This window comes from Falco peregrinus, chromosome 5 (assembly GCF_023634155.1).
Source record: "Falco peregrinus isolate bFalPer1 chromosome 5, bFalPer1.pri, whole genome shotgun sequence".
NCBI classification, from domain to species: Eukaryota; Metazoa; Chordata; class Aves; order Falconiformes; family Falconidae; genus Falco; species Falco peregrinus.
Window position 1 is genome coordinate 64,340,284 of NC_073725.1, and position 21,070 is coordinate 64,361,353.

At 55.1% G+C, this 21,070-nt stretch overlaps 1 long non-coding RNA gene across 1 annotated transcript; it reads right to left on the bottom strand.

The window, feature by feature from the left end:
- Positions 1 to 11,906: 11,906 nt before the first annotated feature.
- LOC114012285 (uncharacterized) lies at positions 11,907 to 19,545 on the bottom strand. Its single transcript, XR_008747529.1, has 4 exons — positions 17,886 to 19,545; positions 14,610 to 15,848; positions 13,435 to 13,639; positions 11,907 to 13,386 (listed from the first exon to the last, which is right to left on the bottom strand). It is a non-coding gene; the product is annotated as an uncharacterized LOC114012285 (long non-coding RNA).
- Positions 19,546 to 21,070: the final 1,525 nt, after the last annotated feature.

Genomic DNA, 21,070 nt, shown 5'->3' on the forward strand with positions numbered 1-21,070 from the left:
AAAGAGCCACATGGCAAATTACTGAGCATGGTTACAGGCTGGTACGTCAGCCCGCTGTAAAGGTATGAAAAGGCTCGCTTGATTTTAATAGAGGGTCTTCGACCCGCATTCAGAGCCCGTGTGTCAGTATGCCACACATGGCCCAGCGCTGTGAGAGGCTGAGTCAGTTGTTTGTCTCAGCATTGCCAGGACATCAAACCCCGAAGAACCTCACTGCCACAGCAACGGCACGGGGTCTAACTGCCAGGTGAGGGCTTTCCTGTTCCTGCTGAGCCTGAACGCAGAGCTGGTTCCAGGAACTCTCATGTAACTCTTCCACATGTGCCCAGAGCTGGGGTTTGGAAGGTTGGGGGGGGCCACTGACCCCGATCTGTGTGTGTGGGGGTGTGTGTGTGTGTGTGGGGGTGTGTGTGTGTGGGGTTATGCAAACCAGCTCCTGGAATATGCAAAATGGTTCTGAGAAAAATAATTAATATTCAACAAGACAACTCCATAAAAGAACAGTGACAACAAACACCACGGTTCGTTCATTCTTTTTGGGTCCTCTGTGTGTGTGTGGTACCTGCATCAGCGGCAGATCTCTTTCTCCACCAGACTGGAGAGGTCAGACTGCTGGGACACCCTAGCGCCGCAGTGGTACCTATTGCAATTAACTCTTCTCTTTTCCTTCTTTCATTTTCCTTCCTCTTTTCTTACGCTTGCAAACCAGTTGTCGGGCAAATAAAAGTTCCTTGGCACTTGACTCCATTTTGAGTCTTAATTCTGTTTCTGAGAATACGAGCAACAACCTCGCTGTGGTTTATGACCAGTGCGTGACAAACACGGGGCCTGAAATCGACTGGCGGTCAGTCCGGTGGCACAGCCCAGCTGAACCACGGGACCACGCACCATGGGGCGGTGTATCCAGCGTGCTCCATAACCCACCGCAGGACAAAGGTAAGCTGCTGAGAACTACAGGGACTGCTTCAACAGAGGAGCAGAGCACTGTTTTACAAGTCTTTACTAATATTCTTAAGAAGTATGGGAAGAAAGTAGATGAGGAAGAACTGAAACACGTTCTTCTATGGACATCAAAAGCCAACCCACCCATTAATATTACTAACATTTATACTCCAGAGATTTGGGATAAAATAGGCGTCCAACTATAGGACTGTGCTACAAAAAATGATAAGGTAGCAGCCACTTTGTTGAGCCCTTGGCAAATTATTTTTGAAACTTTAAAAGCTCATGTTGGCTCACAAGCAAAGGAAGTAGATGCAGCATCTTCAGCTCCTTCTCCGCCACCCCCTTTGGCAGACCTTGCCATAAGACCAAAAACTAAACCTGATGCTACTGCTCTTGTGGCTCTATTACCAGATAATCATGACCTGGATGACCCTTTTGACCCAGGCCTTATTTATCCAGAGAAGAAGCCTGATTTATATCCTCCAGTTCCTCATGATAAATGGGTGGCTGTAAAGGGGGAAGCGAGACGAGCAGGGGACACAGCTGTGCTGCGTGCTTTCCCTGTGGTGTATATGCCTGATCAAGACCCACGATGGGAAAGTCTCATATGCTCTTACCAAAGAGATCAGGTGAACAGTGACGGGCCATGGGCTTGGGGCTCCTTATACAACCCGTTTGATACAATCTCTCTGTGATACTCATGTGTTTACCCCAAATGATTTTAAAATGTTGTTTCGCTTGATAATGACAGACGTGCAATACAGTATGTGGGAGTCAAAAATGAAGCAGCTTGCAGGTGTCCAAGCTGCTGAGAACTCAGTGTTGGGGGTGCACGACCCATTGCGAGTGGTCAATGCCGATGTATCACTAGGGCAAGCTGAACATAGCACCAGTGCTGCACAAGCTAGGATTTGCCAGTTAGGTTTGCATCAAGTTAAACAACTGGCACTCCATGCTTTGAAAGCTGTCCCTGAAGCCGGTAAACAGGGGCAGACTTTTGTCCGTATTAAAAAAGAAGCAAATGAACCAATTATGAAGTTTTTAGACCGACTTAATGAGGCATTGGAAAAGCCGATTGATAATGAGCAAGTACGTGAGTATTTTTTTAAACAATTTGCTATTGAAAATGCCAACGCTGACTGTCAGTAAGTACTACAACCTTTAAGGAATCCTAGCATGGATGATATGTTGAATGCTTGTAGGAGTGCTGGGTCTGGGCAATACGGTGTCCCTGCTCAGGGAAACGTTCGCTGCACTGGCAGTTCAGTCCCGGCAACATTCTGGTGCGGTCAGCACGGCCCCTGCGAAAGGGCTGTCTCAAGGGAAAGCAGATGACCAAGGGCTGTCCCAAGGGGAAGCTCGGGGAGTGGGGGGGGCGCCTGGGATCTGCCCGCGCGGCGAAGGGCGCGTTCCGCAGATCGGTGTCGGTCACCACTGACCGGGACGGCCGGTCCCCAGCCTTAGCGCGGAACCGCAAGCGCAGCGCCACGAGGGGTCGCGCTACGACAGCAGTTACCCCCCATGCCCCCCACCCGCGCTATGGCAGCAGATCAACCCCCATGCTCCCCCGCTATGACAGCAGATCACCCTCACGCCCCCCAGCTATGGCAGCAGACCCTCCCCCATGCCCCCCCGAGTGGCCTCGCAGGCGGTGCCCAGGCCACCCAGCCACCTCTACACCTGCAGCCCCAGACACGATGGGCTTGTTCCAGGGGGCACACAGCGTCCGCCCAGTGGGGGGGCAGCGCTGCCAAGGGGACCAGCCCCACACTGAGAGGCCTCGTTGTGCTGTTGGGGCCACAGGCGCTGACTGCAAGGCAGAAATACTAGTAACGCCATGGGCACCAGTGCCACCGTGTGCGGTGCCAGCAGGAGCCAAATGGTGCAGTGGGGGCATTGCTGCCCCACTCACCCAGCGCCACCCGCACAGCGCCAGGCTCAGCAACCTGGGATCTACAGGGTTGCCAGAAACTTATTGGACTCGACAATTAACTGTGGATCGACCCAAATCATCCTGCACTTTACAGCCAGGACAGACAAGAATTACTATGTGAGGAATCACTGATAGTGGAGCAGATGTCGCTGTCTTTTCTGTGTCACACTGGCCTGGTCAGTGGCCTTCGGTGGATGCTGGTGCTTCCTTATTGGGAATTGGTGGTCAGACTTTCCCAAAACCCAGTAAAGTGCTTGTTGCCATTATTGGACCAGATGGGAGATCTGTTCTGACCAGCTGCTACGTGCTGCCTGGACCTCCTGCCCTGTGGGGCAGGGGCTGTGCAGGCCATGGGGTGCACTCCTCGGCACGGGCTCTGCCCGGGGGCTGCTGTCCTGCAGGTCCCACCACTGACCTGGAGCCTCCACTGAGCCCCATGGGAGATCAGTGGCCCCTCCCGAAAGAAAAACTGCTGCAGCTACACAGGCTGGTGGGTGAACAGCTAGAGGGTGGTTGCACAGCCCCCACAACTAGCCCATGGAACACGCCTGTCTTTGTGATGCAGAAGAAAATTAATTCTTGGAGGCTTTTACATGATCTAGGAAAAATAAATGAGGTCACTGCAGATATGGGAGCTCTGCAGCCTGGGCTCCCCTCACTGACAGTGTTACCACAACCATGGGCTCTCACCGTCAGTGACCTAAAAGGCTGTTTCTTCACATACCTCGCGCCTCACAAGATGAACCGTGAATTTGCCTTCTCTGTACCTTCCATCAATGCTGCAGAGCCACATCAAAGCTGCTGTCGGAAAGCGTTGCCGCAAGGCACGAATAACAGCCCCACATTCCGCCAACAATGTGTAGTGGCAGTTTTAAGACCAATATGAGAGTATTTTGAAAATGTTCTAATCTACCATTATATGGATGACATCTTAATTGCTGCGGAATCAAAACAAACAATCCAAGAAGTGAAACGGTTCTGGCCCAAGATGAGTGCCTGCTTGATGGATCAAACCATCGTTACCTCAGTCATCGCCATCATCTGTGCCACGACATCAGCTGCATCAATATGGATCCCACCTCAACCCAAACCCGACATCTGGGTAACCTTGGCCAATCCCACGGGACAGGGCATATTATGTCTACCAACCGCTTCTCCGGAAAATCCTTTTACAACCTGTCTGTCTGGACCACCTGTCGAAGGTTGGCCCATCCCCTCAGGACAAGAGGATGCGGCTAAGGAGTTTGGCGATGTGGTTAACAATTAGGATGGTTGGGTTCCATATTTACTGTACGGTGGGACTGAACCACAGGAACTGGACTTAATAGGATCTGTAAAAAGGGATTATCGTTTATATTTTAGCTATACAGGCAAAAATGATACAAAAACAATTCAATGGCTAAATGCTACCATACCTGCATATAGAAATGCTAGTGCTTGGGGTAATTGTACTTCTCCCAACATATCGAAGTCTAGCAATCGCCCACTTAAACTGCCCACAGGATTATTTCTAATTTGTGGAGATTGCACATGGCCTGGCACTCCTGCCCATACGAAAGGAGGACCACGTAGCACTGGAAGGTTAACCTTGTTAACACCCAATGCATCCATGGTTATAACTCAGAAGTTACACCACCACAAACATGCTACACATGCCTTGCAAACTGATTGTAAGGATAATATAAAGTTTTGGAGCTCTGGTGAAATTATAGCAGCATCTATATTGGCTCCAGGAGTAGGAGCAGCACGAGCACTAACCACCTTGAATAAGCCTGGCTACTGGCTTGCGAAACAAACTTGTGTGACTTCGTTGGCCCCAAGTGGACTATTGCTGGATGTCAGTTCAGTGAGGCGTGCTACGCTGCAGAAGAGAGCCACAGCAGTTTTTATTGTTAGCGCAGGGTCATGGTTGTCAGCATTTTGATGGGCTTTGTTGTATGAATCTGTCTGGTCATTCTGAATCTATTCACAAAAGTATCAAAAACTTGCAAGAAGGAGAACAGAAATTACAACAAAATTATGGTTTTAATATTTTCAGAAATCTTTTTAGTGGATTAGGCTTAACTAGATGGATAAAAATCTTATTACAAATAGGTGTAATCAGGACAGCATCAGTGAACAAAGACAGACCCAGGGAAGAGGACGCAGTTGTGCTCGTTGGAAGGAGGCCATGGGAGCCACAAGGGAAACTAAGATACAGGACATCGTCAGCAGAGCTTGTGGCCTTGTAGATAAGGGAGCTGCTGAGCTGCTGTGTCTGTGCAGTAAAAAAAGAGCCACATGGCAAATTACTGAGCATGGTTACAGGCTGGTATGTCAGCCCGCTGTAAAGGTATGAAAAGGCTCGCTTGATTTTAATAGAGGGTCTTCGACCCGCATTCAGAGCCCGTGTGTCAGTATGCCACACGCCAGCCCCAGGCACCGGGGATCACAGGGAGCTGGCCCCAGTGAGCTCCAGGCTGGTCAGCAGCTCCTGATTGCCTGGGGGGCCAGAGGGAACCGAGCAGGACCCAGGGGCTCCCCATCACACTGATTGGGGCAGGAGCCAGTTATCACAAACCTGAGAACTGGGGGCTCAGATTTATTCCACACTTCGAGGACACCTCTCTCCATCCTGCCACTGAGCTGTTGCAGATGAGTGACTGGTTGCCTGAAGAATTACCATTGAAGGTAACACCGCAGCACCACTGGCCAGGCTTGCCCCATCCCATGCTGCATGAAAGGGCTGTGCGGGGGTACATTGAGCCAGTGTGAGGCCGGGGTGATTTACAGGGGACCAGAGCTGCCAGGGGGTGGGGGAGAGCCTTGGAACAGACCCCCTCACCCAGGGGGACAGGATCACCCATGCTCTGGCCACCACACTACAGTAGTTTTCTTACCAAGATGAGGTTCATCCTCAAGGGGTAGGGGGTGTCAATCTTGGCAAAACATGTAGTTTGATGGACAGGAACTGAATAAAGTCACATTCCATAGTTTTGGTAGAATTACAGCTATCTGAGTGATTTTTTGTCTGTGGTGATTGTGTCTGTGAATACAGAATTATGGTGGGTTCCCATACAAATACCCTCCTTGTCACAGCACTAACAAACTAGCCAGCTGTAACAAGGCTTTTACCATCACTTACCAGATTAACTTCAATAAGTAGTTCCCACACCTTGCCCTGGCACAGCCACCAATCCCCCACAAGGTTTCAACAGTTCATCTACTGTCTGTGCTGTTTCTTCATCCTCTTCAGGCCAGTCCCTCTGCTTCTTGCCTCACCTGCATCCTTCCCCTTGTCTCTCCTACCTCCAGGACACTCACTCTCTCTCCTCCCTCTGCTTCTTCCAGGTCTCTCTTCACCCAGTGCTCCCCTTCCATCCCCCTTAGAGCTATTTAACTACTTAGCAGGAACCAGCCACAGCTGCACCTTATCCACAGCGAACGCGCTGCCCCTGAAGCCAGCCCACAGCTGTATATTATCAATGTTAATTAACCTGCCTTCATTCCTCTATAATTCCTTTACACCCCCTGACCCCCACTCGATGGCTCTGTCAGGGTCCATATCAAAATGACAGACACTTGCTTCAGGGGCAGGGGACACGTCCTGGGCCTTGATGCTGTCCCTTTCACGGACAAATCCCCATCGTTCCCGCACACCACGTGCATCAACGTCGGCACGTTGCTCCTGGCTTGAGCCCAGAGCCTAACGGAGAGGGGGCGCTTGGTTTTGCTGATTGGCAGGGTCAGTAGATAGCACACAGACACCAATGAAGAGAATAACCTTAATTTATTGTTTGTTTTAAGTTAATACAGAAAATTAGGCAATATGCACATGCAAAGGGATTAACCCATGATACCCTGGTTCAAGCAATAGACCAGATCAGCAAGGCAACACACCTAATCATTATTCCTCCAGGTTAGCTATAGTGATTAAGAAAAATACATCACCAATTGCCCTAATACGTTACCATGGCCCAGATCCGCAGTCACAGGGAAGCCCCGGTTGTGGTGAGGATTTGGAGACCCTCTCCCGGCAGTGGGGAAGTCCCATGCAGGGCGTCCCCTCGTCGATGAGGTCTCCAAACTCGCTGCAAGAGGGCCCAGCTGTTACAGAGTTGAACAAGCACCTTTCATGATTTCAAAGGCGGAAACATCTGGAGCAACTTCCCCCTGTTGGATTCTGTCCCAAGCCTGGCCAGGGCTCAGGGAGGAGCCCCAGAGAGGTATTTTTGACTATTACAAAACTGACTATAATAAACAAGACGTCTGGTCAAACCATCTGGGGCTTTTCACAAGACAATTTCAAGTACCAAAGTATCTGGAGTGTCTTGTGACATGCTCCCACACGAGGACTGACCATTTCTGCTTAGATTGCTTCCTTTTCTTGTTGTTTATCATTATTTCAAAATGGTAATCATCAGCTTAATATACCAAAATAGCAAAGCTGACATTGTATACGCTTAGGCAGATGGTCAGGCTGTTGGATTCATCTAAAGGCCAACTTCATTCAGGGCCTGGTACGAAGTCCCCAGTACTTCACACTTCCACGGCGATTCCATCCAGCGTGGCTTGGGTGGGATCCCACCTCTGCTCTTGGCTGCTGCTGCATCCCCTACCATTTCAGGGCAGCCCCCTCCCCTTGGAACAGCCTCTCTCCCTGGTGCAGTGCCACATCCTGGGGAAGCGGGGCTGCCTGGGAAAGCCCAGTGAGCGCAGCGCGACCCGGCGTGGGTGTTTATAGCCCCACTGGAGCCTGTTGACGGCAGATTGTATCCCCTCCTAAGTCAAAGCAAATTGCTTTTTATCCTCCTCTTGCAAGGGGACCAGAAAGAGCGCATCTTCTCCATCCAGCACTGCCATCCCCAGGCGCACGGCTGCCTGCAGCACGGCTGCTTGGGCAGCAGCACTGGGTGCTGCAGCCGTTGTTGGGGCTGTGTTGGCATTTAACCACTGGGAATCCTTAGTTGCCTTCTCCCACCTGGCCTTTGGATCACCTGGGGTGGTGAGGTGTACACGGAGTGGGTTCTGGGAATGGTGGGCTGTTTGTCCCAGTCTGCTATTGCATTAGAAATTCCATGTTGTGCCACAGCAGGAATGGGATCCTACAGGACGCTGGTGGGTTTTGCGTTGGGGTGTGTGGGGCTGCATGGAGTGCACGTGCTGTTGCCCCCCAGTTTCTGCCGGGGCTGGGGTCCATGCTCATGCTGAAGGGCCATGTGCTGGTGGCTGGCAAGTGCCAGTTTGGTCCGGTCAGAGTATAAAAACCCAAAACGCTTTCACTACGCTCTTTGACAGCAAAGGGAGCAGAGGCGTTGCACTTCTGCTTGGAGTCATAAATTAACTTCTGCGGTTTGGCAAAGAGCTCTGGCTCTGCTCCCTCTGGCAGTTTAACTCCCTGCTCTGGGGCACACGTCCTGCTTCCCAGCACCCAGCCTGGCAGGCCAGCCCATGGATCTGGCACCACTTCATGGCTGTGGACGGCACAGCAAGCACCTCTGATGGGGCTCCTGGCCTCCAGCTCACCCTTCTCAGCCTCCCTGCCCACAGCCCCCATGTCCCACCAGCCCTGCTGTGCCAGCAAGCAATCCTCGTCTGCCACCTCACCCGCAGCCGGCTCCACCGCACCCATGTCGGTGAAGGCCAGCAGGTCCTGCTTGTGGATGAAGGGCAGCCACGACACATCTGCCAGTAGCTGCACATTGGCCTCTCAGTGCTCCAGCAGCATCAGGCAGAAGCTGGCTTTCCGAAAGCAGCTCTGCACTGTGCCCAGCTGCACCAGCCTCCAGGCCTTGTGCAGGAGGTAGGTGGTATCCCGCAGTGTCACCCAGACGGCAATCTCAGCCGCCTGCCCTGCTCAGGCCATCACCAGCTCCTGCGCTGCCTTGGCCAGCACCAGCACCTGGCAGTGGCCCTTCAAGCTGGGGATGACGCTGGCGTCCATGGGCTGAGTGATGCTGGAGGTGTTGGGTGGAAGAAAACCAGCTCGACGTTGCACAGCTTGGCACTCAGCTCGGGAGGGTGGGCACTACTGTGGCCCATGAAGAGCATGACCCTGTGGTGGTGCCAGCAGAGCTTCTGGTCCCGCTGCAGGATCCACTCCTGGAAGATGCGCGCCATGACCCAGGCATTGGCTGAGCTGGTGTAGGTGACGGCAGTGTGCAGGGGTCCTCAGGCAGGCAGCGTGGTCACCGGCTCCTGCCCACCGCCAGCAAGCTTCACTTCTCCATGCCAGTGTGGCTGGTGCAGCAGAGGACGGAGACATGGTCCCTCTCCCTCTTGCTGCCTGGTGCCCACAGGTCCCCAGGGCCCTGCGCCCGCTGCAGGGAGCCGTGGTACAGCAGCCCCGTCTCCCCCACACCGAAGATGTCCTGAGTGCGGTAGCTGGCTGGGAGGGGAGGCAGCACCTTGCTCACCCAGCTCTGGGCACTGCCAACGTCTGCGTCTGCCTTCTCACCCTGGTGCCGCTTGAGGATGATGTTGTGGCGCATCTTCCAGCGGCACAGACAGCTGTCGGTGGCCTCAAAGTCCCAGCCCGAGCTCAGGGCCAGCTCCTGCACCTTGGTCTTCAGGATGGGTCCCAAGAGGCGCTCGCCATGGGCCAGCACCTGCCAAACCAGGTGAAAATTATGTCCTCCACCTCCCCACCTTTGCTCTCCCACTCCCACTCCCACACCAGAGCTTGCACTGGCCCCATTCAAGGAAAGCCCTTTGGGCTCTCCCTCTGGGAGATTACCGGGACAGGTATCCCTTCCCCATGCTCTGCTCCGTGCTCCTCATCCCCACACAGAACAGCCCTGAAAACGCCAGCACCAGCATCGACCTGTGGGCAGCACCGGCAGGGAGCTGGCAGTGCTGCTCTGGGCACCAGCACTGCTGCGAAATCCCCAGGGTGGAGCAAAGCCAGAGAGCAGCCCGGCAGATGGGGAAGCCGTGAACACCCCCAGTGCCTGAGGAGATCACCTCTCTTGGCACGGCACGGGAGGTGCCGAATCAGAGATTTTCCTGGCACAGGGAGCCAAGAGCTGCTCTCCACATGCTGCAGCCCCCAGACCTGCTGTCACAGAGCACAGGGCCATGTCCTGGGCTGGGAACCACCGCCCCGGTGCATCCCACATCCCCTTCTCTCCCCTGTCCCACATGAGGTGGCAGGGGCTGGCACAGACTCTTGCTGATGCTCCTGGCAGCCCAGCCACCTTCCCAGGACAGGAGGAGGGATGTGGTCCCCATACCACATCCCGCTGTCCCTCTGCCCTCCCCTGCCCACAGCTGCGGGGCACACAGCAGGAGGGATGGGCCTGCACATGTGGGAGCTGTGACACTGCTGGAAACACCAAAACCACAGAAGAAGCTTTTTCCCTGATTTTTTCTGCAGTAGAGAATGGAATTTTTGCAGACAGCTGAAACACTCCTGCAAGATGCCAAAGTTCTGCTGCTGTCAATACACGTGAGAAATCCCCACCCCCACGCGCCCACCCAGCAGACGTGGGTGGCCCGGGAGGCTGAGCCGTGCTGAGCTGTGCTATGCTGTGCTGTGCCGTGCCATGCCAGGGAACATGGGCACCCACTGACACGCTGGGGCAGTGAACTCTGGTTAGAGCGGTGCTGGCTCCAGGCCAGGGGGAAGGTCAAGAGCCACATCTGCAGGCCTGGCATTACAATGCAAAATAAAGAAGCAGGCGAGGAAGAGCACGGTGCAAGGAGGGCTCACGCCTGGCGTGGGAGCACGGTGGCACAGTTCGTCCCTAGGGAGGCAAAGCCTGGGCGCCCCGGTGCCGGCAGCAGGCAGGGACCGCAGCCAAGGGGCAGCAGGGGGGCAGTCCTGCCCAGGGTGCGGTGGGAGCTGAGGGCAGCAGGGCCACTGCCATCCCGCCATGTCCCCTGTATTTTCTTCCCAACAAGACCCTTCCCCAGCCTCCCGTGGGATGTGCTGCTTGTTTCACAGCAAGCCTGGTGAGAAACCTCCCCTCCACCATCCTGGTGCCTGGGGTCCATTTTAGGGGCTGTGTTAATTGCTGCCCAGAAGGAAAATCAAGCAGATAAAGGGACAGCTGAGTCCTTGCAAGAGGCAGGTAACTCCTTGTGAGAGCAGTTAAGAAACTTGCAGAGGCAACGCACCGCTGCACGCGATGCCGCCCAGAGGCTTCACACCTTCGCACTGGCCCCGAGAGAGTCCTGCGGACCCAGCCGGACAAGGCCAGGCAGGAGGCATCTGGCCTCGGACCAGATGGCGAACCAGGAATCCTGAGTCTGGCGAAACTTGATGGAAAACAGGCTTGTGATCTAAAAGCCACATATCCTGCTGGGAGTTGGGGACAGTAGGAACCGCTGTTATCCTGAGGCTCTTAATTAAAACTGAAACCGTTGATAACGGTCAGAGGTGGGGGTGGGGGGTGTTCAGCAACACACCGCATGCACCATCCCCTGGTCCCCTGCAGATCTGGCCATCAGCCCCAAGGGGAGGGACGTCCTAAATGACCCCTTTCAGGTTGTGACAACCTGGTGTCCAGGACCCCCAAGAGCACCAGGGTGGCAGGGCTGGACACGCCGACCAGGGCACAGGCCCTGGTCTTGCGCAGAAGATGCCTGGTGACAGCCAGCGGTACCCTCACCATTGCCCTGTAGCCACGCACAACACGGGGCCCTGGTGGGGTCCAGAGCCCCCCTTGATGGTCGAACAGCAGAGTGCTGATTCTAACAGCCATGCTCACGTGGGACTGTGGCACACCGCACCACCATGTACCAAACCACTCCAGCTTCCCTCCAGGGGTGCCCACAGTCCATATGCTGCCCTACTCCACGCTGCCTGCCCTCCCGCTGCTCCACTTCTGGGGGAACAGGGGCTTCCCCAGTGCTGACAGATGTGCTGTGGCCTGGAAAACCTTGCTCCTCCAGCCGTGACCTGACCACCCATGCTGGCCTCCGCTCCGCTCCACGCGGGCATCCCAAAGGCATAAATTGAGGAATATTTTTTCTCCAGTTTCTAGCAAGCAGGCCAGGCTGCTTCAGTGCACTTGCAGGACAAGGAAATTAAGACCCAGTCAAGGAATTTAAGACCCAGTAGCCAGAAGCTTTTCATCAAGCAGAAGATGACATATTGCAAACATTCACACTTGTATGAGATCATCGAGAAGGAGCAAACCCCCCTCGGTGTTGCCGGCGGCCTCATGTCTCCCCATCTGCCTGTGACCCCCTGCTCCAGAGCTGTTAGGCAGGGCGAGAACATGTCAGCAGGAACTGGGGCAGCTGAATCAGGAGAAGTCAGAGCTCAGCGCCACGGCAGCATGGGAGGAGCATTTCCAGGCCAGCGTTAGGCGGTGGGGGGATGTACCACTGGTGATTTATGCTGGTTATTACACAGATGCTTCTCCTTTTGCTGATTTCTGTGCCACCTCTGAGCGCAGCACATGCCGTGGCCCTAGGTGGCTTTTTTTTGGATGCCCTAGTTGTCCCACAAATGTGCCAGGTGTACACATGATGCAGCCAATGGTAACCAGGCCAAGTGCCAGTCACGTGCAGGGGGGTCAGGGAGCATGGGACCGCGAAGCAGATCTCACTTGGACATGAATGCTCATTTGTGCTTTAGGACTCAAAAAATCACAGAAAGTCCCAAACTCACTGTCTTCTTTCTTTGCCATTCAGAACGAATTCATGAGGCTGTGAGACATTTTCCCAATTCTAATTCTGGAATAAGACCAGAGCTGGAAGGGGCGGGGGAATTTAAGACACTGAAGAGTGTCCATCAGTCTCTCCTTAATACCCGTAAGGACACAGATTTCTTGGTCTACATGTTCTTAGTGCTAAAAATTATGGCGATTACCTCACTGTGAACCAAGTGCTGAAGGATAAGGAGAGGTTGGATGTGGCTTGCCCAGAGCCATAAGCTGCAGTCTACACAGCATTTGTCACCCAGCAGGACCTGCGTGCTCTTCCCAGTGAGAGGGCAGAAGTCTGGAAAGGACATTTCCTCCAGTTTTCTTATATGCTGAAAAATCAGACTGTCACCAGGCTGGCACCTGCAGCAGCACCAGCTGGGAGGAGAAATCCATCTCCGGGAGGTCGGTGGGATGGGGCACAAAGGCTGCTGAGCTCAGGGAAGAGCTGGAGCTGCTCTGCTCTGTCAGACACCGAGGCAGGCACTGGATGGAGCAGGGCAACGGCAGCAGACACCTGCCTCAGGAAGGAGATGCTCGTGTTGGCTTTGAGGCAGCAGACAATGCACAGAGCCTCTCTAGCACACCACCCTCGTGCCTGCATGCCAGTTCATGTCCTCAGGGCCCTCAGGGATCACACATCTTCCCCGGGCAGCTGCAACAGGCAGAGGGATGTACCTCCTAACCTACAGCAGCTGCAGTGCAAAGCAACTGCCCTTAGACAAAAACTATCCAGATCGGTCAAATATTCCCAGAGAGCATCACAGACAGTGATGTCGCAGTTGGTTATGTGGTCCCTGTGTTCCATCGTTAGCTGTCCCTGCCAGTATGTGTCCCCGCTTACCAGGGACACTGCACAGCCCTCTGTTACCAGACCTGTGTCCCCGCTTACCAGGGACACTGCACAGCCCTCTGTTACCAGACCCGGGGAGGGAGGGGGGCTGCCCCGAGGGCCAGTGGGGCACGGGGGAGGCCACCCTGCAGCTGGCTTCCAGCTTTCCCTAGGAAAATCCAGTTACCAAAGCTGCAGGTGCCTAGGGATGCTGGAAGCACCAACACTTCTCCCTGTAAGACATCTCATCCCAGGAACAATATCCACTAGGACTTCCCAGTACAGAAATCTCCTGATCTGTGGAGAAAAAGAAAGTCCAAACAATAAAAGTCTTCACAATTGGCCAAACATTTTTCATGACAAATTGCCCCTCATTTGTACTATTTTGGCACTGCCAGGGTTAATGGCAGAACGGTTTGGGTTGAAGGGCCCTTAAAACCCCCCCAGTCCCACCCCTGCCACACGCAGGGCCCCCTTCCCCCAGCCCCGGTGGCTCCCAGCCCCGTCCAGCCTGGCCTTGGGCACTGCCAGGGCTGGGGCACCCACAGCTGCTCTGGGCAGCCCGTGCCGGCGCCTCGCCGCCCTCACAGGGAAGGATTTCTCCCTCAGCTCTGATCTCCATCTGCCCTCTCTCAGCGCAAAGCCGTTCCCCCTTGTCCTGGCGCTGCAGGCCCTTGGGAAAAGCCCCTCCCCAGCTTCCTCGCCGGCCCCTTTGGGTGCTGGAAGGTGCTCCAGGGTCTCCAGGAGCCTTCCCTTCTCTGGGCTGAACAGCCCCAGCGCTCCCAGCCCGGCTGCACAGCAGAGGGGCTCCAGCCCTCTGGCCATCTCCGTGGCCTCCTCTGGACCAAAGCCCTTGCAAGATCTCCTCCTCCCTGTGCTCCACAGTGCGGGCAGCAGCCAGCATGCTCATTGCCACGGCAGGGGCTCGTGCTCTGCGGGCCTGGCTACAGCAGCCAGGAAGACACAGGGGACAGCAAAGCCTGCAGCAGCCAGTCCCTCTTCTCGGGACAGAGAAAATGCTGTCTCTCACAGGGATATGAGCCCACTGCCCACTTCACATGGGGCACCAGAGAAGGAAAAGAGGAGGACAGCATCACAGTCGGCAACAAAAATAGATGAACAGAATGAAAAATTGCTCAGTTGTTCCAAAACACTTTGCCAGGTATTTTTGGCCAAAGATCATGCTTCCCTGCCTCCCACACAGCAAGCTTTCAATTAACCTTTGTGTGATTAGCTTTCCCCAGATGAGACTTCATTACATGCATACCAATAAGGGAATACAGAGCACATCTTGGAGGGATGCCACAGAGCATGCCGTGCTCACACAGACATGCCACCTCCTCCTGCTCAGGATCGCGCCAGAGATGTTGCAGGCTTGCTGTGGTGCTGCTCGGTGTAGGTGCGTGCCGCTTGGTAGGGCTGGAGCTACCGCGGGGCTGGCAGAGGACACCTTGTGGGTGAGGTCTGGATGCATCAGCCCAAGTGCTGACATCGCAAGGACACCCCATCAGATGGAGAGGCCTGTAGGAAAGCAGAAGGGCTTGCTCCAGAGGCTGCAAAGTCCAGAGGAAAAAACAAAAACCCACACTTGGACAGTTGGGAAGATGTAGCCCTTGATATTCAGTCACAGAGAAGACCCTAAAAACACAGGAGACACGGTGACAAACACCCTTGGTGACACAGATAAACTCACAGTGGTCAGAGGATTATGGAGGTTCAATCTCCATCTCATTTGCCCACAGAGAAATTTCACTCTGAAATTCTTCATGGAACTTCCGCAGCTGTAAGTGCTACTTTAACGAAACAGCACGGGCAAAGCCAAGGGAAGAACCTGAAGACAGCACGTGGGCAGCCCCTGCAAGGGCAGTGCGGTGCAGTGTCCCCTAGGAGCTGCAGAGCACCGTTTTGCTCTCAGAGATAACCGGCTACACTCAATTGATAAAACAATCTCGTCACCGCCGATGCCATGAAGGGCTCGGTTAGTGACAAACGACAGAACTGAGGCAGCCTGGGGCACGCAGGCACGCTGCCAGGCTTCGCCAGCAGGGCCCGCGGGATGCGGGATGCTCTGTCAGCAGGGAGGAGCTGCAGCAGCAGGAATCCAGCGTGCAGGATGGTGGGGAAGCTGCAGACAGGGACTGCGGTAGGCTGGAGGCAGCCAGGAGCGTGCAGGTTCTCTCCAGAAGCCGCCAAGGTGCAACCAGGAGGCTCTGCAGGTCCTTCTCCTGCCCAAAGGGGATTGAGAAGGGACAGGCTTAGCAGCATCCACACCCAGGGGTTGAGTGGGACTGATCCTCTGGCAGGGACAACAGTCTGCACTGTAAAACGGAGGCGCTGTGGGGGCAAACTGACATACCACAGCCTGGGGTGGGCAGCAAGGAAAGCTGCACTTGCAGGGAGAGGCGGTTGGGCACTTAAAACCATTTATCCCGTTTTCTCCAGCAGCAAGGGCACAGCTCAGCTCAGGTGATTTAGTAACTGCCTTTCCCAAAGCAGACCTCTGCACCTGAAAAGGAAATGTCCCTTCGGTGAAATGCTGAACCCAGGCCCCAGAAAGAAGCATAGTCTTGTAAAAGGCCTGAGTAATGGAAGATTTTCTCTTAAAAGAAAGAAACAGCTGGCAGAAGAGATGAGGGAGTTTATGGGGCCATTGTGCGTTTGATTATTCTTTTGATTACAAGGTTTTTGACTGCAGTTATGGAACAGTTGGAAAAAAGCTGCATCTGGTGCGAAGGCACCAGATGGAGCAATTCAAACCCTCCTCCGAAGGGGGAGATCTGAGAACTGCAGCAACCGCACTGCACCATGAGCGGAGGGGTTGGCTCCGAAGGACAGCATTGAAGGAGACGGGAAAGCTCAGCTTCACACCTCCATGCTTTAAAAGCAACGTGCCCTGAAGGCACAGGACAACCAACTCTGTTTTATGCTGAGCAGGAGCAAAGTGTAGCCTCTCAGGTCTAACGGGGATTAGTATAAAGGGATGGCTTAGGAAGAGGAGATGTTTGGTAAAAGGGGACAAATAACCCCATTTCTGTGGCTTGCCAGGTACATGGTGTAGACTGTGTCGGTGAAAAACCACCAACCAACACCAGCTGACACCACGGAACAACAGGGGGGCTAACTCTGAGAAACTTGACCAAACCCCTGTGCATGCACCCAGACCCAGGGTCAGGAGATTGAGGGGCCTGGAGACACCTGAGGATCACCTAACGGTGTTAGGCACACATACCACCACCGGGTGGAAGGTGTGGTTAAGCAGAACAGCTCGTGACAACCCTGTAAAAAACACCAACATCAGACAGAACATTCCCCCATCAGACTTGGACACTGCAGCTCCGGGGGAGTAGCTATTGCTGTGAACTCATTCATTCCTTCCTCTTTCCTTCCTTCCTCTCTCCTCCCAGACTGCGCCTTTGCATTTGCAAACCTGTTGTTGGGCAAATAAAGTTCCTTGGCACTGGAGTCCATTTTGGGTCTTAATTCTGCTCCTGAGAATATGAGCAAAATCTCACTTGCCTTTGACCAGCATGCAACACAGTTTCCAGAAGGCTGCTCTAATTGTGGAGGGGGGTGATGGCAAATAATATTTTCTCATAAACAAGAGGTCTTAAGGTCTCACAACACACACAGTGGAGCTCTGGAAACATGTTTGAAGCTTTCCAGACATGTCCAATCCCTGTGTTTGCTTTTCACAAGTTGCACCACAATCCAGCCCTGTTTGTAACTAAAATCTTCATATTTTTCCCCTCCAGCCTGCTCTGATGGCGGTCCTCGCTGTGATAGCGAAGGGAATGCAGGATGACAGCTCAAGGCCACAGAAGCATCGCAGAGGTTTATTTTGAAAATGCCACATTTGATAAATCCCTCTGCTCCAGGAGGTGGCTGCTCGGACAGGACCTGCCCACCACAGGTGCAGGCAGGCACGCTGCCAGCCGGTGCTCACCAGATGATGGCACATTTCTTCTCTGGTTTGTCTTGTTGTCAGAGCCCCTGTGTATGGCCATGCTGCAAAACCCGTGGGAAACATACAACTGCTCCCTGCCCCATCCTAACGGGTGAGCAGCAGCCAGGGGACGCCTCAGAGACACACCAAAGGCATGAAACATGAGGTAAAAAAACAATGCAGATGTCAGGTCACCTGAGACACAAGAAGAACAAGAGACAATGTCCCTGCCACCAGCGCTTTCCTTCATGTTCACCCAACTCTCCAGCAGAGCAAGCACTCCTGGTCGCCCTTTTCCCAAAAGGGATCAGCTGGAACAGCTTCCACTTGAGGAACAACAGGCCAGGAGGCTTCAGATTTGGGGAAGAGGTTGTCAGGAAGGTGACGGAGCTCTGCTTAGTCACAAGCATCTGGAGAGGGCGGACAGAGATCACCTGCCTGTTCACTGTCTCTCCTGCACAGGAATGGGGGACTCTAGGCAAAGCAAGCAGGACCCAATTTCAAAACTCGGTGTCAGGAGGAGAGTGATGTGTTCAGAGGCAAGAACCTCACTGCAGGCTAATAACAATGCATAAGTGAGTATCTGTAAGGAACTCTCACCTCACTGAAAACCAGAGATGTGCCTGATGTACCTCCAGCGATACTGCGAGCAGCTGCTTTTGCAAAGTCTTCATGTTTCTCCGGCCTCCTCTCAAAGCCTTTCAGAGGCCATGGATCTGCTGCCGCCTCCTCCAGAGAACTGGGTTATCTCAAAACCCAGGCTCCAAAACAAGGGAGAATCTCTCCAGTTCTTGCTGCCACCAGACCACCTATCCCCTACGAACATGAAGCCTTTGAGATGGGCACCTTAAAAAAATCAGAAAGAGGTGTTTGTCTGGTCCACCCTGACTGTTGCGATAATGGCATCACCATGCCCTCCAGGAACAGAAATAACACAGCTTGGCATGTGCAACAGTGACAAATTCTTTCATCCTTTCCCTGGTGGGACACACCATAACAGGACATGGAAAAGCTCCTGCAGGTGGCCGTTGTGTGATATGGCAGGAAAGGATGCCTATGGCTGCCGCTCCCAAAAGTGAGGGTGAGCTGCTGAGGGACAGTGTAAAAGCATCAAAGCAGGGATCAAGATACTCCTCCTGCTGCTCCACTCCTGATCCAGGAGACACTGAAGACAGACTACTACCTCATCATACATCATCAGCCCATACTACTTGCCTGTGGAGGCTCTGACAGTTAACTAGCTGTGCTGTGAAACACAATTTTCTGCTCTACGCAAAACCCCCTACAGCCCATTCCTGGACAGAGAGGCACAAACCCTGCAGGACTAGACACCCTCCCGCTGCAGCAGACTCTCTGCCTTCCGCAGGCTCAAGCAGCTCCAGTTAACTATTGGGTTTATTCAGCTGCCTCTGCTGTTTCCCTGGTCCTTGCTTTCCTCTCGCCCTTCCTTTGGCACAAGTGAGTTCATCAACACAAGGAGCTCTGCCCTGGTTTCTGCCTGGCAGGAGGAAGCACCGGCCTCCGGTCTCCCATGGCCATTTATCACCTGCGCCGTGCTCTGCATGCGGCTGATAACTTAATCTGTTATGAAACACAAACACCCGCCCAGAAGTTTTGTTTCAAAGGCTCCTTTGATTCCAGGCATCCTTGTGTGGTTTCCTTTTATAGAAACAGAGGAATTTTGCTTTTAAAACTGTAACAGTTTTCCATACCCTCAGTGAGACTGAGTTTATAACCCAGCAGCTGGTGCGTATGGCTCTGCAGGAGCTGCGACGGTAAACACTCTGTACTGTGTGAGGACACCAGGGCCACACAAGGGATCACTGTCTGCATCTCAGATTTTAGAATGCTGCTAAAGCACTCTACAACCACAGCTTCGCCTCGGCATTACCAAGAAAATGGCAAATATGATGCTTTTGCCAGCCAAGCAGCTGTTGCTGCCAAGATGCACTTCAAACTCCCACCGGGGAACTGCCACACACGCACCACGCCAGCCTGCTGCTCCCCATCCACGACTGGTGAAACCCTTCTGCTTCTACAAGGTCCTTGCGCCCTCTGTGTCACCCGGTGGCACCAAGCCTGCCAGCCACATGCCTTTTTGTCTTCCGGGGCTTACTCCCCCGAAGACACAAGCTTTGCTGGAATTGCACTCGGTGTTGCTGAGGGACCCCCCGGCCCTCCTCAGGCACGGCTGGGGAGTCCGGGAGCCCTCCGCGCTGCTGCCCGGCCGGGGTGCCGCAGGGCCCGCGGGAGGCCGCGAACCGGCGCCCGGGAGGGCGGAGGGGGAGGGGTGTCATGGCGCTGTCCAGCGCCGAGGGCTTCCCAGCTCCACCAGCAGAAGCGCGGCCTGGCCTGCGCCGGGCTCGCTGGCTGCCGTCGCCCCTCACCGGCACGGAGAGCTGCCCGCACCCCTCCGCGGGGGCCCTGCCCGCGCCCCTCGGCCCTGCCGCGGGTCCCGGGACGGAGCCGCTCTAGCCGACCATAGAGCGGCGGCGGCCTCGCGACCCCTGCCGGGCCGCCCGCCCCACAGCCGCCCCCACGGAGGCCTGAGGGGGCGGGACCGCAGGGAGTGGGAGGCGGAGCTAAGGGAGGCGTTGCCATGTGAACGGTGTGGGACGGAGTGGGAGGGGCGGAGTGCGGGTGAGGAGAGGCGTTGCCATGGGGATGGGGGGGCGGGAACGCGTTGCCATGGGGACGGATAAGGCTGTAGGGGCGTGGGTCACGGATGTGTTGCCATGAGGACGGATGTACCCACAGGGATGGGGGTTTGCGGATGCGTTGCCATTGGAACGGGTGTAGGAGGGACAAGCCAGGGCATCGCCTTGGGGCTGCGGGCCCTCCCGGCCTCAGGGAGCTCCCCGGACCCCCCCATCCCGTGAGGGGGAGCTGGACAGGGTGGGATGGCCCCAGGGCAGGGTCCAGCACCCACAGGGACAGTCAGTCTCCAGGAGGGGTGCCAGCTTGCCACCCCTGGCCCTACTGCCCGTGGCCCCTAGTGGGGTGGCAGCACCCAGAGGTGGGGAAATGGGGGATCCAGCCCCCCGGAGCACCCTGGCATGGTGGGCATTGCCATGGGGAGCACGGCAGGGAACTGACGGGTGGGCAGTGGCAGTCCGTGTCCCTGTCACCCTGGCCAGCTGTAAAGCCTGCGGGAGGTCACCAAAGTGCCCGAGGCAGGGGCCAGCATCAGTGTCACCCCAGGGCGCAGACACCCACTGTACCAAAAACCCCCAGGCCGGCCAGGGATGTCCCACACCCCAGTGCTAGCAGCTGCAGAGCAGGAAACATCTCCATCATCACAATATTTAATTTGGGGGGGGGGCTTGGAAACACCATGGCTGCTGCAGGCCCAGGGAATGGCAGGCTGGGGGGCTCCTCGGGGCAGAGCTCAGGCCCCCAGTCCCGGGCTTGCTCCCCCTGCACAGCCCTGCTGGGCTTCGGGCTGGGGGTGGCCCTGGGACGCTGGGGGGATGCCCCAGGGGTGGGTCCCAAGGTGTCCCCCAGCATCCCATCCCAGCTCCAGGGCTGTGCCCTGCTCCCGCAGTGTCCCCCACCCGTACAGGGCCCATTGGGTGCCACTGAGAGCACTGCCAGTGAGGAGGGGGCTGCTTGGGGCGGGGAGCGCCTGGGGGGGCAGGAGGCACCAGGGCTCTGGGAGCCAGGGGTCACCTCCCCACCCCCACCCCCTGCTTTACCACACATCCAGTTTTTCCTTTTTCCCTGGATTTCTGGTTCCAAATCCGTTCCCCTCACCCGTCTCGCTGCGGGGGGGGGGGGGGAGGGGC